General features: G+C 40.7%; 1 protein-coding gene across 5 annotated transcripts in view; it reads right to left on the bottom strand.

The window, feature by feature from the left end:
* elmo1 (engulfment and cell motility 1 (ced-12 homolog, C. elegans)) overlaps positions 1-13,273 on the bottom strand; it is a 147,769-nt gene that overhangs the window by 27,985 nt on the left and 106,511 nt on the right. The window lies entirely within an intron of this gene.

Raw genomic sequence — 13,273 nt, forward strand, 5'->3', positions numbered from 1 at the left:
AGGAACAGGTAAGACGAACTGCAGACAGTTATTCATGGCTGGCAACTAAAGTAAAGCACTGGCTATGTGATGTGGCCTGACCTGCAGAGTTTAAGTTATTAGTAACTTACATAAACATTACTTGCAATAGTCTAGCCTTCACCTTCACTTTCCCCTCACTATCTATCTCTCTCTCTCTCACAAACACAAACACATACACACACACACACACACACACACACACACACACACACACACACACACACACACACACACTCACACACTCACACACTCACACACACAGCGGTGCTTAATTGGGTTAGTTGATAAATCTTCTAAATTATCTGGTCATCTTCTGCATTATATATAATTTTACATAATTGTTTACTGAATGTATTTGGGTTTAAGACTATTTGTTGAACAAGATAAGTTATTTGCAACATCGCCATGGGCACTGGGAAGAAATTTCCTTGACATTTTTCATTACTTTCTGGCATTTTCTAAACAAAATTATTAATTAATGAAAAAATAATGTTTAGGTGCAGCCTTGGTAATAACCTTTCACAGTAAAAAGCTAAAAGCTTTGTAATTCCAAGATTTGTGTGGTGGCACCTTTACACTGCTTGATGTATTATATGAAATGTCAAAAAAGAGACAGTCAGAGTGCCATTTCATAGAGGGTAAGGAACAGGAGGTGAATGCTGCAGACAGATTCGCAGATTATATTTAGTATATTCAGCTTTTCTTGTTAGACTCTCCTGACAAGCCTGTCACGGCTATATGTTAAGTCTGCTGAGAGCAACTAAGTAGAAAGGCACTACTCTTATCCATTAAAATTTAAATTATGTATCCTACCCCCCACGGCTGCAATGTACGGAGTCACTGTATCTTGGTATTTCAATAAAATACAATAGAGTGATAAGGGGTAAATGTAACTTGAAAGCACAGTGAAAAGCAGCTATTTTCTCTCTTTGTGAATGCCTTGGGGACCTGTTTGACAGCATTAGTGCACCACAGGGAACAGCACATACTGTATTGTGGGCAAGACAGATATGCACACTCTCAATGTACACACTTGTACTGCACACATACTTATTCACTCCCTCTCCTACATTAATTATACTGCATGAACAAGCCCCAATACACACAAAACAACAACATTAGTGAGTATTCCATGTAAATTCCAAATATTTTCATGTACACAAGCACAAAACAACATCAGTCCTAGTCTTCCCTACATATGAGTGATGCAGAGTTGACGCCCGCTCTTGCTGCTAGCCGTTGTTGCCATATTTAGAGTGCTAGCCCTGCACGCCCAGACAAACTGTCAGAGGAGCTCTTTTTCAACAACCAGCTCCATGTGTGGTGCAGCACGGCCCATATGGATAACTGGAAAGCAAAGTCGCCTGGGAAATCGCCACTTACTGCGAGTCAAGAAATGCTGATGAAAGCCAAGTGCTGACCTTGGCTTGTGCACAGCTTTGCATTAATGAGCATTTGTTATGACACAGTTGTTGCAGGAAATATGAACATTCTGCATTAATTGTCCCAGAGGGATGAGTAAATTGGTTGTGATTAAACATCCATTCAAGGACATTAAATCAAGTATTATTTAATTATATCTCAGATAATAACTCCCATCAGGGATGATCCTTATTCTAGAGTCTATCCATAATGCATTATTAATGAGTAGAAATTCTATCTGAAAAATCTGGATCTGATTGAAGTTGTCGGTTGAAAAACTGAAGTCAGTCATGTCCTCAATGAATAATGCAAAGAGCACCTGTTTAGGCCAATTGCAGGGCTTTCGTACGAAATGATTGACATTGCAAAGAGCAATGCCATTTTTGGAGAGAGCAGCACAAGCAAGAACAGTGGACACAGATTTGCAACCAGGTTTGGCTGCAAAGAAGCTATAAAATAATAATATAAATAATAAGTATCAACAGTTATGGTGGCGACAAGGCAAGTCTCAACTAGAATGGCACAGGTCTAGTCTGGTCCAGTCTTCTGTGACATGCAAATTTGCAAACCACTATATACATCTGGATGTATTTCAGAAACTATTATATCAACTAAATGGAGCAACCGCTAGCTCATCTGGTACAGCCTGCATCCCATATAGGCTGAGTCCTTTGCAGTGCCCTGGGTTTGATTCCAACCCACTAACCCAACCTATGCTGCATTCATCCCCTCTCTTTTTCCTTTCTTTCCTTTTATGTGCTGCAATATAGGCAATAAAAGCCCTAAAAATAATCTTAAAAAGAAAAATTCTAATACAAATACCCAAAGGATTACTTGTATCCGTTAAATTAGATTTTAATATAGAGTCAGAGGTTGATGCTGGGTTCTTCATTAGCCTATGCTATACCCTTGCACCAAGGTTTAAGAATATTGGGTCAGTACTCTTTCCAAAATACTGCAGAAATACTGCAGGAAAAAAAACTATCCAAACTAAAAACATATTCCTTTCTTGGTGGAGGTAACAATATTGACTAGAGATACACAATATTGGATTTTTTTCTGATCTATAACAACTAACTTTCACTTTCAAATGTTTGGTCTGACATGCTGAGGCACAACACACTCGCCTTTTTGCTGATATTTGAAAAAAAAGTGGACCATTAAGAAACACTATGACCCCCAAACAAAAAGTACCAGATATCCTCCTTACACGCGTCATCACCCTCTCACTGATGGATGCCTGAGTGCGTCAAATTAAACCCGAATTCAAGCAGTGAAACTGGATTATTAGGCGATAATAAAAATGAGAAGCAGCCATGTTCCAGTACATACCACATTAAGACACACCCACACACCCATTAGACTTTTTATCATCTGCATGCAATCTAAGGTATTGTGTGGACTGCTGTGCCCAAAAATGAATACACACACACACACACACACACACACACACACACAAACATATCAATAAACAAACTGGCGTAAATAAATGAATAGATAGATAAATAACAAAATCAAAAGACAAGAAAACTTGAGTGTGCCTGTCATCTTTTCCCCAGTGAGCTGCTGTGAAGATGAAACAACAGTATAATTATCCTGACACACAACAAAACAAAAATGTTAGCTCTGCATCTCTGCTCATGCAACTCTGATGGTTTGATGCTAATGGCTGATGATCTCTCTGGTCTGATTAGTGAGCTTAGCTTCTGCGATCTGAGTGTGAGTGGGCCAGCGCTGCCTGAGATCAGAGATCCCCCCCTTTAGGCGCACACACACACACACACGCACGCACACACACACACACACACACACACACACACACACACACACACACGAAAATACGTTCATGAAAATCTAATGCACTGAACAAAAAGAAACAGACACAAACAAGACATTCACATTCTTCTCTTACTACACACTCATAAAAACCCCATACTAACAAAAACAAACTCATAAAACCAGACACACCCCTACAAGGACTCAAACACAAACACGGCAATTTGTTGCGACACATGTACAAACACACATTCACGCACTGTCCGAGTGCGCATACGCACAGGCAAAAACAATAAAGCAAACCTTGTTAAGGGAGTGGGAGGTGAGGCAGCCAGGCAGAGAGATATAAATAGCCTGTCTGAATTCAACAATAGAGGTGGAGGGGGGTCAAAAGACAAGAATAAGGAGGAAGAAAAAAGAGAGAGACCACAGGAGGGAAAGAAAAAGAAAAAGAAATGAGCTATAAGGGACTGAGGAAAAGAAGGAGGTAAAGAAAGATCTAGGCTGTTGTGGAGGTAAATAAAACCAGGGTGGAATAAGAAAACAGCAGGTCTCATTGCAGGAGAGAAGGGGAGTGGGGGAGGGGCCGGTTCCCTGTTTCCTGATACGAGTCATATATGTAGCGCTTCATGCAAAGCACGACAGCAGCAGTCACAGTTGTTGGCATATGGCAGCATGTGCGGCGCTTTCACCAACTGTCCCAGGCTGCCAAACATGGCATCCACTCAAAACCTTTGGCACCTGCGCTCACATTATCATTGTCACATCACTTCTGACCGGACACACCAGCACCCATTTTATTAATCATGCATGCACCAATGTTAACCTTCTGGCAAAGTGGAAGAACTGTGCCGTTGCTAAAGAGCACAGTCAGAAGTCATTTGCATTGATTTGCATTATGTGTCCTTAATTGATTTGCGCTGACGGGCCTGAAATAAAATTAGGAAAGCGGCTGAACAAGTCAAAAATATTCTTTCATAGAAACCAACACACATTGATGTGTGATGGTTGATGAGAGTTTTGGTTTTCTGCTGCTGCTGCTGCTGCTGGGGCTTTTGAGGGTTGCCATGTGTATAATCCCACATGGGACAGGTCAGTCTTCAACATGGGTTAACAAAAAAGATTATCTACTCTCCTCTTTATCACCTCAGACCAGAGCAGAAATGTTTAATGACTAACTAAAAAAAAGGCTTTGCTTTACATCTGTTTGTGGTTTATACGATGTGCTGGGCGACCAGGTTCAAGGTCTCCTGCTCAAGGGCACTTTTACTTGGCTTTCCATGTAGGGAACAATATAAACACTGAGCCAGGAGAGAGTTAGGCTACATCCTAACAAATATATTTTCATTTTAAAACTCCGTCTTTGAAATGAAAATTATCACTGTACACATGACTGATTTAGCGCTAGGGTTGTCGACAATTCAGAATTTTGGCAGTCAAATCGGATTTGGCTATTAAATACGAATATTCGACGATTCGTTTTGTTTTATACAGCATTTTAAAGTTTGAACGGGCTTCAAAGGATGTTCAGTGTTACAGCAGCTTTCATGTATGTATAGTGAGGAAGCTAGACTACACGTCAGAAATGCCCAACAATGTTTTTTGCTGACATAAGAAATGAAAGAAAGCCAGAGCATGTATTGTATTAAGCTGCAGTGAGCAGTAAATTAACCACATCCACGCATGTTTCTCCTCCTTCCTCCTCTGTGCCACTGCCTGCATGTCCACAACTCTCTGTACCCAAGGGTAGAGTTAAAGTCAGTTCGATTCTGGCTTGCAGCCCTTTGCTGCGTCTCATCCCCGTTCTCCCTTACCCTTTCCTGTCACTCTAAAACCAGGCTATAATAAAGGCATGAAAAGCCCCCCCCAAAAAAAACATAAGATAAGATGAATATTCAAAGGTCTCAGTGCTAGAGGTTTGGAGACACCAGGGTTGTGTGGATGCAAGGCTTAAACGTAGCAAATGTTTTGTGTTTTAAAGCAAAAATGTGTGGTTGTAGTCCTAGTTAAGCCTAGCATAAACACTGGAAATGGCTAGCGTGGCCCCTCTGCATGAGTGAATAAATTAATGAATGAATAAATCAAAAATAAAATAAAAAAGTGCTCCAAAGAAACCATAATGGGGCTGTTTTTCTGCCAATTCAGCATGTTGAACTGGTGGCAGCTATGGAGCCCGTCGATGAATGAAATCCTTCTTATTCGCCGTTCAGTTCAGTGCATAAGAAGACAAACGGAAATTAAAAATGCAAACAAAGGGCTAAAGACAAGCGGAGTGAGTTGAAACAAATTTGCTCTAAAAGGTAAGATTACTTTTCTTCCGCCGTTGGGCTCTTAAGCAGAAACGTTTCCTGATGGTTTTTGTTGAAAAGTTAATATGCTTTGTTCTTTCAACATAGGATTGTGCTGTTAATGTGCTAATTGGCTATCTAGCATCATGGCAGTCTTCCCATTTTGAATGGCTATGACAGATGACCGCCGTCTGCTGGTATGGAGGGGAACTTTGGCTGTCACTTTGGTGTGTTCTTATGCAACTTTTTTGCCAAAACACAGTGACATGAGGTGACACAGCAGGGGGCTCACTAGTTCTCTGATGTCGGCTTGGTGTGTCACGGCTCTTAGAGGTGCGGGTATGGGTGGAAATTTTTCACCAAAGCCATGCTAGCTGTTTCTCCTTGTTTCTAGTCTCTATGCTAACCTGTCTCGAAGCTGTATCTTCATCCTGAACACGTGGTGTTGATCTTCTCATCTCTACAAAAAGTATTTACAAAATGTCAAACTATTCCTTTTATATGTCACTTCATTTTTTTAGACAAACCAATTTTTGTTAATTAAGTGTCAGAAAATAGTGAAAAATGGCCAACACAATGTCCAAAGCCCTTGTTAGCATTTTCTGAATGTTTTGTATCAATGTAAATTGATTACAAAGTAGAGAGAAGCAGGAAATCTAAGCATTTCAGAAGCTGCAACAGGAAAATGTTCAGCATTTTTTTCTTTACAAATGACTAATGATTCACCACTTGTCAAAAGTGCTGAAGAATAAATTTGCTTGTCAACCAACTGATTGATCTACTGAACAATTTAGCAAAATTCCTTACAGGTAGCCACCTGGAAGCCAATACACAGTTCCTTTAAACAAAGCCAGGTTTTAAAACACAGGAAGTGGATTCAGTTGTACTGTTTATTGTCCAAAACGAATGAGATCAGGTTCTGGCAGTGTATCACAGACTCCTGCTCTACAGTCTGGGGCTGACCCCACTCTAATCCTGTGTCAAACCCCTTTGGCTAAAAACACTGGTTGAAGCTCATCCAAAGCTGAGCGAGACGGTGTGGAGTGAAGCAGATCAGTGGTAGTGGCATCGAATTCCTCTGGTGACAAATGGTGGGTGTTGGTGATGTGGAGTAATCCCATTCACAACAAAGCCCAACCCCCCATCATACACACGTACACACACTGTACACTGGAATACAGAGTGGAGAGTGATGGGGGGAAGCTGTGTACGCATGCATGTGGATGTGAGTGAAGCTGTAATCTAACAGATTATATTTGTGTGACTGAGTGTGTGTGTGTGCGTGTGTGTGTGTGAATAAAAAGACTGATCTGGGTCCTTGTCTAACTTGCTTACGCCTCGCTGAGTCCACACCAAGCCCCATCTGTCCCTCCTATTTCTCTTCCCCTCTGTCCCTGTCCCATCTTCTCCATCCTTGCCTTTTCTTCTCCTCTCCTTTCACTCTCTATCCTCCTCCCTCCTCCTCCGCAGCCAGGCAACAACACAAACAGTCCCTCTTCCTCCTTTACTACCCATTGCTCCATCCATACTTGCTAATTGAAAACCACTCTCTCGTTCCCATTCTTAGTACTTACATGTCACCTCCATGTTTCCAAGAGTGGAGGGATACTTTCCACAGTGACTGGTGAATCCTCGTGCTTTTGCCAGAGAAGGACTTTTAAAGCGCCCGACGGGAGACAGGGATGGATGTAAGGATGGATGGAGGAAGCAGATGGCTCCTTGGAGGAGCGGTCTAGCTGATTGTGGACAGTTAGCTTTAGCCTTAGCAACAATAAGGGAAGTCTAGTCTGTCAACACGGCTCGTGCACCTCCTCCTTGTGCCTTTTCCTTTTTTGGCTATTTGCTCCCTCAGGTTTTCTATTTTAGCATATTCCTTTTTTAATAAAAAAAAATAGCAACAAACTCTCCCTGTTTCTTCTTTAACTCTGCCCTCCTCTTACTATAATATTTCTGTATGCCTTTCTATCTGCCTTCCTCCCTCCCTCTGTGAATCTAAGAGCATCAGCCAGGCTGCTCTGCTTCGCTTATGTTGATCTCCAGGCTTATGCCCTGATTGGACACACGCCACGATCAGAGACGCCAATGGTGGTGCAGCAAGTGGATCACATGATAAGTGTGTGTGTGTGTGTGTGTGTGTGTGTGTGTGTGTGTGTGTGTGTGTGTGTGAGTGAAGGGGGGAGAGAGGTTTAGACAGAGGGGGAGGGAGGGATGAGAGAAGAGGAGGAGAAGAAGGAGGAGGAGGGGTATCGTGAGTGGCTGCAAGCCGCTACATCAGTGAGGGATTTTTTTTTTCCTGAGCATAGAGATGGAGGCTTTTTTTCCTCCCTCTGGTGGGGAGGTAGAGGAGGAGGAGGAGGAGGAGGAGGAGGAGGTCTGAGCACAGACGTTTGGATGAAGAGACGACAGGCAGCTGTACAAGAAAGAGTCTCTGATAGACGCACACAAGCACTGACGCATATAAACACAAGCGTGTACACATGCAGCGGAGAAGTGGCTCCATCTTACCGAAACACAGCCAGAGTAGTGCAGAGCAGCAGTGGTAATTGGACAGGGGTTGCTATGGAAACAGGGGAAACGGTTGCCTGGCGGTCGGAGCTGTGCCCTGGGAGCATCAGACTTGCCTCCATTAAACACACACACACGTCACGTACACACAGCACACACACCTCTTGTTCTCTATAACCACTTCTTTTACTAAACATCCAGAAAACAAACAATAATGTGGCTCTACATGGTGTGTGTTTGTGTGTGTGTGAGAGGTTTCAGTACCACAGTTGTTTTTAAGCTTCATTTAAGCCCCTGTGCCTTTGTCTATAATGAGCATAAATTCATGTAAGAGCCCTCGTGTGCACGTTCACGTCTTTGTGTGCAGGGCAGATGCTCAGTGAGCCATGAAGAGCCAGTGGCTGAGAGAGCCTTCAGCGTTTAAGAAATGCTCACACACACTTGCAGGGGCACAGCACCGTGCACATCCAAATATCGATAAAACCCGAGCGAGGTGTTTTAGTATTCCACACCTCAGAAAGCTAAGTGCTGTGAGCGTCTGGCAGCGACTATGGGAGCTGCAGGGAAATATAGCCATACAACTAGCTGCGTTTTGAAGTGGACGCCCTCAGGGTTATCCTCAACGCAGCTTATTATCCTTCCTCACACCTTTGAGAGGATATATCGTCATATACTGTATGTGCATTAGGAATTAAATGCAGCATTGCATTTAAATTTACACACTGCAGATAGAGACAAGTCCTTTAACAACACAAATCTGTTCTTTTGAAACACAAAAGCACGTTTGTGAATATAATCATTCTCTTTGATGACTAATGACGGCTCAAGACTCATTTAATCAAGACACGCTATAAGAGCCCATACATTCCACAGTCGACTGGGACACCAAAAAACATTTACATGACGAAATGCCTAAGACGAGGCAGCTTAACTACTAAGTTCAATAGTCCAATTTAAATTACCAATTGGTTGCAGTTAGAAAGGACAATAACTGTGCTCCAAATCAGTGGAAGTGGGACGGACAGCTTTATATATGACTGATCTCAGGCTCTGATTACAGTTACACCTCTACCAGCCATCAATAGGCAAGTAATGTCTATAAATGCTTATATAAATCAGTTTTCTCTTTGACAGTATTCATCGAAACTTTCATAAATGCTCTAATCTTTGTAAGAGCATTTATGTCTTTGTTTCTGACCTTTCTCCTCATTCCTTGTTTCATCCATTCAAGATTTATTTATTCTGTCCTTTAATTAATCCAAATGAATTCTTCCCTCTTCCTTATTCCTGTCCTTTATAGAGACAGTGTTTTAATCCTGTTTCTGTTTTTTTTAGTAATTGTTCGTTTAGCTCTTGGTATATGCCACATATAAGAAAAAAAGCAAACAAACATTTACAGCATAATCATTCACTTTATTCCGTAAAATGTTATTATACTTTTGATGTCTTGTCTTAAATTTTGTGCATATGTATTTTTTTCCAATCACATGTGATGAACTAGCTACACTCAGAGGTATCAGGGGTAGTAGAGGTCAGTTTCTATCGGTAGAAATGTTTCTATTTCCCAGAGTGTGGTTGCGCTTCTATTTAAAGCCATGGTTGATGACTTTCATAAAAAATGCTTGTTTTTATTCTGAAACTGTCACTATATCCACACAGTGGTACTTGAGCTATGATCTGTAAAACAACAACAACAACAAAAAACAACATTTTCCTCCGTCCCCTCGTGTTGCTTATAATGGCATTACCGCACATGAACGAAAACAACCAATCAGAGCCACGGACGGCTATGTTAGACTCCTCAGCTCTGACTGGTTGAATTTGATGCGCCACAGTTAATTCTAGCAAATGCCAATAAAGGTAACAGGACGAGGTACTTTGTTGAGACTGTCTACCTCATGTTATACTTTCTGGATGTAGTGGAAGTTTCAGCAAATATGAAAAGGTTATTTTCATAAAAGTTACCAACTGTAGCTTTAATTTATTATTACAACAATATTATCTACATTTGTCCAATCAAATCGGAACGATGTGATTAAATCAAATTTTCTCTTTCATATGTCACAGAAGGAACATTTAAGACACTCTTACTGTTGTGTGACTTTAAATGTTGATTTTTGTGATTTGCATTTTCCTTCATCCTTTTATTTAAGTACTCACTTTACGGACCGCATGAAAGCAATTTAATATCTTCTTCTTGTTTTGATGTCATTTTTATTTGCTCATGCTAATGCTCAAGATTTAGTGGGATTTACACGGATCTTTCCCGTGTACATTCATTTCGGGACATTTTGTTATTTGAAATGTGCAGCCAGTGACTGTTTCAGTTACAGATAAACAACTCGGTTTCTTGTTGACAGAATTGGGTACAAAATGACAACTTTCAGACATCATCAGAGGGGCTGATGTCTCCAGAGTGTTTCCAAGTTCATAGTGAATACAAACCGAGACACTCGGCGTTGCAGACTGGAAGCGCATAGCTCCGCACGCACCATTTAGCTGATAGGAAGCCCTCGAGACCAAACAGTCTTACTATCGACAAGCTGCTGCTGAATTTCAAACTCCCAAGGCACCGTGTGATGAAAGATGAGGTTGGGGAGGGAAGAGGGGAGAGGGAAGGGAAGCATCATCTATCCCACCTCAATCGAAACTGACTCTCGCCTTCAAGGGAGGGTGTGAAGGATGGGACTGGATAATAGGATCGCTTGCTAGGGGAGGTGAGTGTACACTACGTGTGTTGAATTTTACCCATAGATGAACTAGAGATACAGCTGAACATGAAATATCGTAGTCATTCCGAGCCTATTAGAGATGGTTGCATCACTCCTGGCATATCTATCATAAAATAAATAAAGTTGCAGCTCATTATGACAACATTAAGATCATCAGACTCACAGACGGACACGACAAATTATCCCTTTTTTCATCTCTGAAATCATTAAAGGAAACATAGAAGCATTCTCAGAAGTAGTGAGTGGCAAAAGTAGAAAAACAGATGGTGTGAGGCCTTCAATAGACTGTAGGTGGATTCAACAACAGCTTCAGAGAATAACTACATTTTTCTGTTTCTCATCTTGACCACAATATGTTATGATACTCCATCTGTAGCCTCCTGCAGTGGATCAAAAACGCTCCAAATCTCAAAACAGCAACAATACATTTTACAATCAAACGGTCATTTCCTTTGTGGAAAAGTGGAGAGCCAGACTTTATTCACAATCTTGCATCTGAGCACTGTTTGCAATAGCAGACTGGCTTATGAAACCCACACTGCTGCCTTCCATCTTTTCACTTGTAGAGAAATAACGGAGGATGATGCAACTCCTTCATCACTTCATTTATGCACATGAACTATCACTCCATTCACAAACAAAAATAAGACGTGCACACTCCTAAAATTTCATTTTCCGGGTTGCTGGAGGCTGAACAAGCAGTTACAGCATCACTTTCATGTCGCACAATATATGTCCATTTACCGTAGTGTGACATATTGGACCTGCAGAGCAAATGTAGAGGTGAAGACCGGCTCATTCATGTGTGAGAAGCCATTTCAATGCTGATCAAAGCCTAAATATGAGCAAAGGATTCGGACCACAGCTTGGACACAACCTGTGACAGCCTGGTATTTGACACTGTAAGATAATCATAATTTGTTTGACAAATCAGGGAAAAAGGATACAGCATCTGTTGACTGCTACATCTGATGCCCAATTGAATACACAACACACAATATCTGTCATAAACACCTCATTACTATCGCCGTCTGGCAGTGTGCACACACTCATATTTCCTGTGCAAGTCGACTCAACATTAGCCAGCTTACAGGAAGTTTTTCATCTTCAGCCAGACTCCGATGAGCTCTAAATGAAGATGTAGTAGCTTAATCAGGAGCTCAGCTGATATAGAAGCGGCTAATGTTTCATATCCAAGGGGAAAAAAAAAACAATGTAGGAAAAATTCAAATTCTAAAAAGCCCCCAAGATGTGTTTGCAGTTCCTGCTCTCAATCTGTGCCCTTAAAAAGGAAACGCCTAAAGCATGTTCGTCTGTGCAAACAGGAAAAAGACATTTCCATGTCTTTACACTTTAATCAGGCCTGATATTTGCATGGGACTCTTAGCAATGCCTTTCTAATAACTAACATAATTTGAGATATGATTAATACTGTTAAGAGAGAGCTGTGAGGCTGTGCTTCTTGCAAGTGTCAACAACAAGAAAGACAATGAAGCATGGCACAAAACATATGCTGCCTTAATTCTGTAAAAACACTGTTTAGTCCTCAGTATCATTGACTATCAGATGTCATTTTCGACATTAAAGGGACACTTAAACACAAGATGAAAAGTACATATTTTTGGCACTCAGCTGTTATGGCACTCGGCTTGTGGTACAACGTGCCAAAATACATAAATAAATAAATACAGTTGAAAAACTCAACAGCAATGTCTCTTTCCAGAAATCATGACCTGCTTGCTCAGACCTTGTTGTGAGCAGTTTCATGTAGGAACAGTTTTTTTCTACTGTCTGAATTATTTTTGAAAAGAGACATTACTGTTGCGTTTTTTCAATTTATTTTATTTATTTATTTTTTAAAATAAAGCACATCAAGCTCCATTATATTGAAGAGATGGCAGACATCCCTAAAATTGATGTCTCCAACATTCAGCAGCTCACACCAAATAAATCCCAATTGATGAATAGCATTACAGGTAAGAAAATTCAATTTTTTTTTTTTTTTTGGTTTGGGGGTTAACTGTTACTTTAATGCCCATATCATAAAACTTCCCAAAACTCTGAAAACAAATTTACACTGTTTTTGTCTAATGAGAACATTTATCACTAACGTTATCTGTCAAAGCAGCCCAAATGTATATGCATGCCATGATTTTACCATATGCATGCTCATATGGGGACAGCCAGCCGCCAAAATGAATTTGATTACACAAAAAACTCATGCTGTGATTTCTTATGATATCTCCTCGTTTTGTGTTCAGTTCTTTTAATGTGTTTTTTTAACTAGCCAAAGACATGAGTTGTGTCCCAAATCAACAAGAAATTGTAAAAAAAAAAAAGAAAAAAAAACCTGCCAGGAATCAAACTGGGACTTTTAAAAAGCAACTGCCAATTTTAAATTTGGAAACTCACTAAAAAATGTTCTTGGGGCTGTATCATCTGTCTTTACAATGTGTTTTAACTTTTTCCAGCAGTCCATAAACAACATGCTCAAAAATCAAACACATTTCGTATGCATACTGGCATCAG

Source organism: Plectropomus leopardus, chromosome 17 (genome assembly GCF_026936395.1).
Source record: "Plectropomus leopardus strain MGB_pleo_1.0 chromosome 17, ASM2693639v1, whole genome shotgun sequence".
Taxonomy (NCBI): domain Eukaryota; kingdom Metazoa; phylum Chordata; class Actinopteri; order Perciformes; family Serranidae; genus Plectropomus; species Plectropomus leopardus.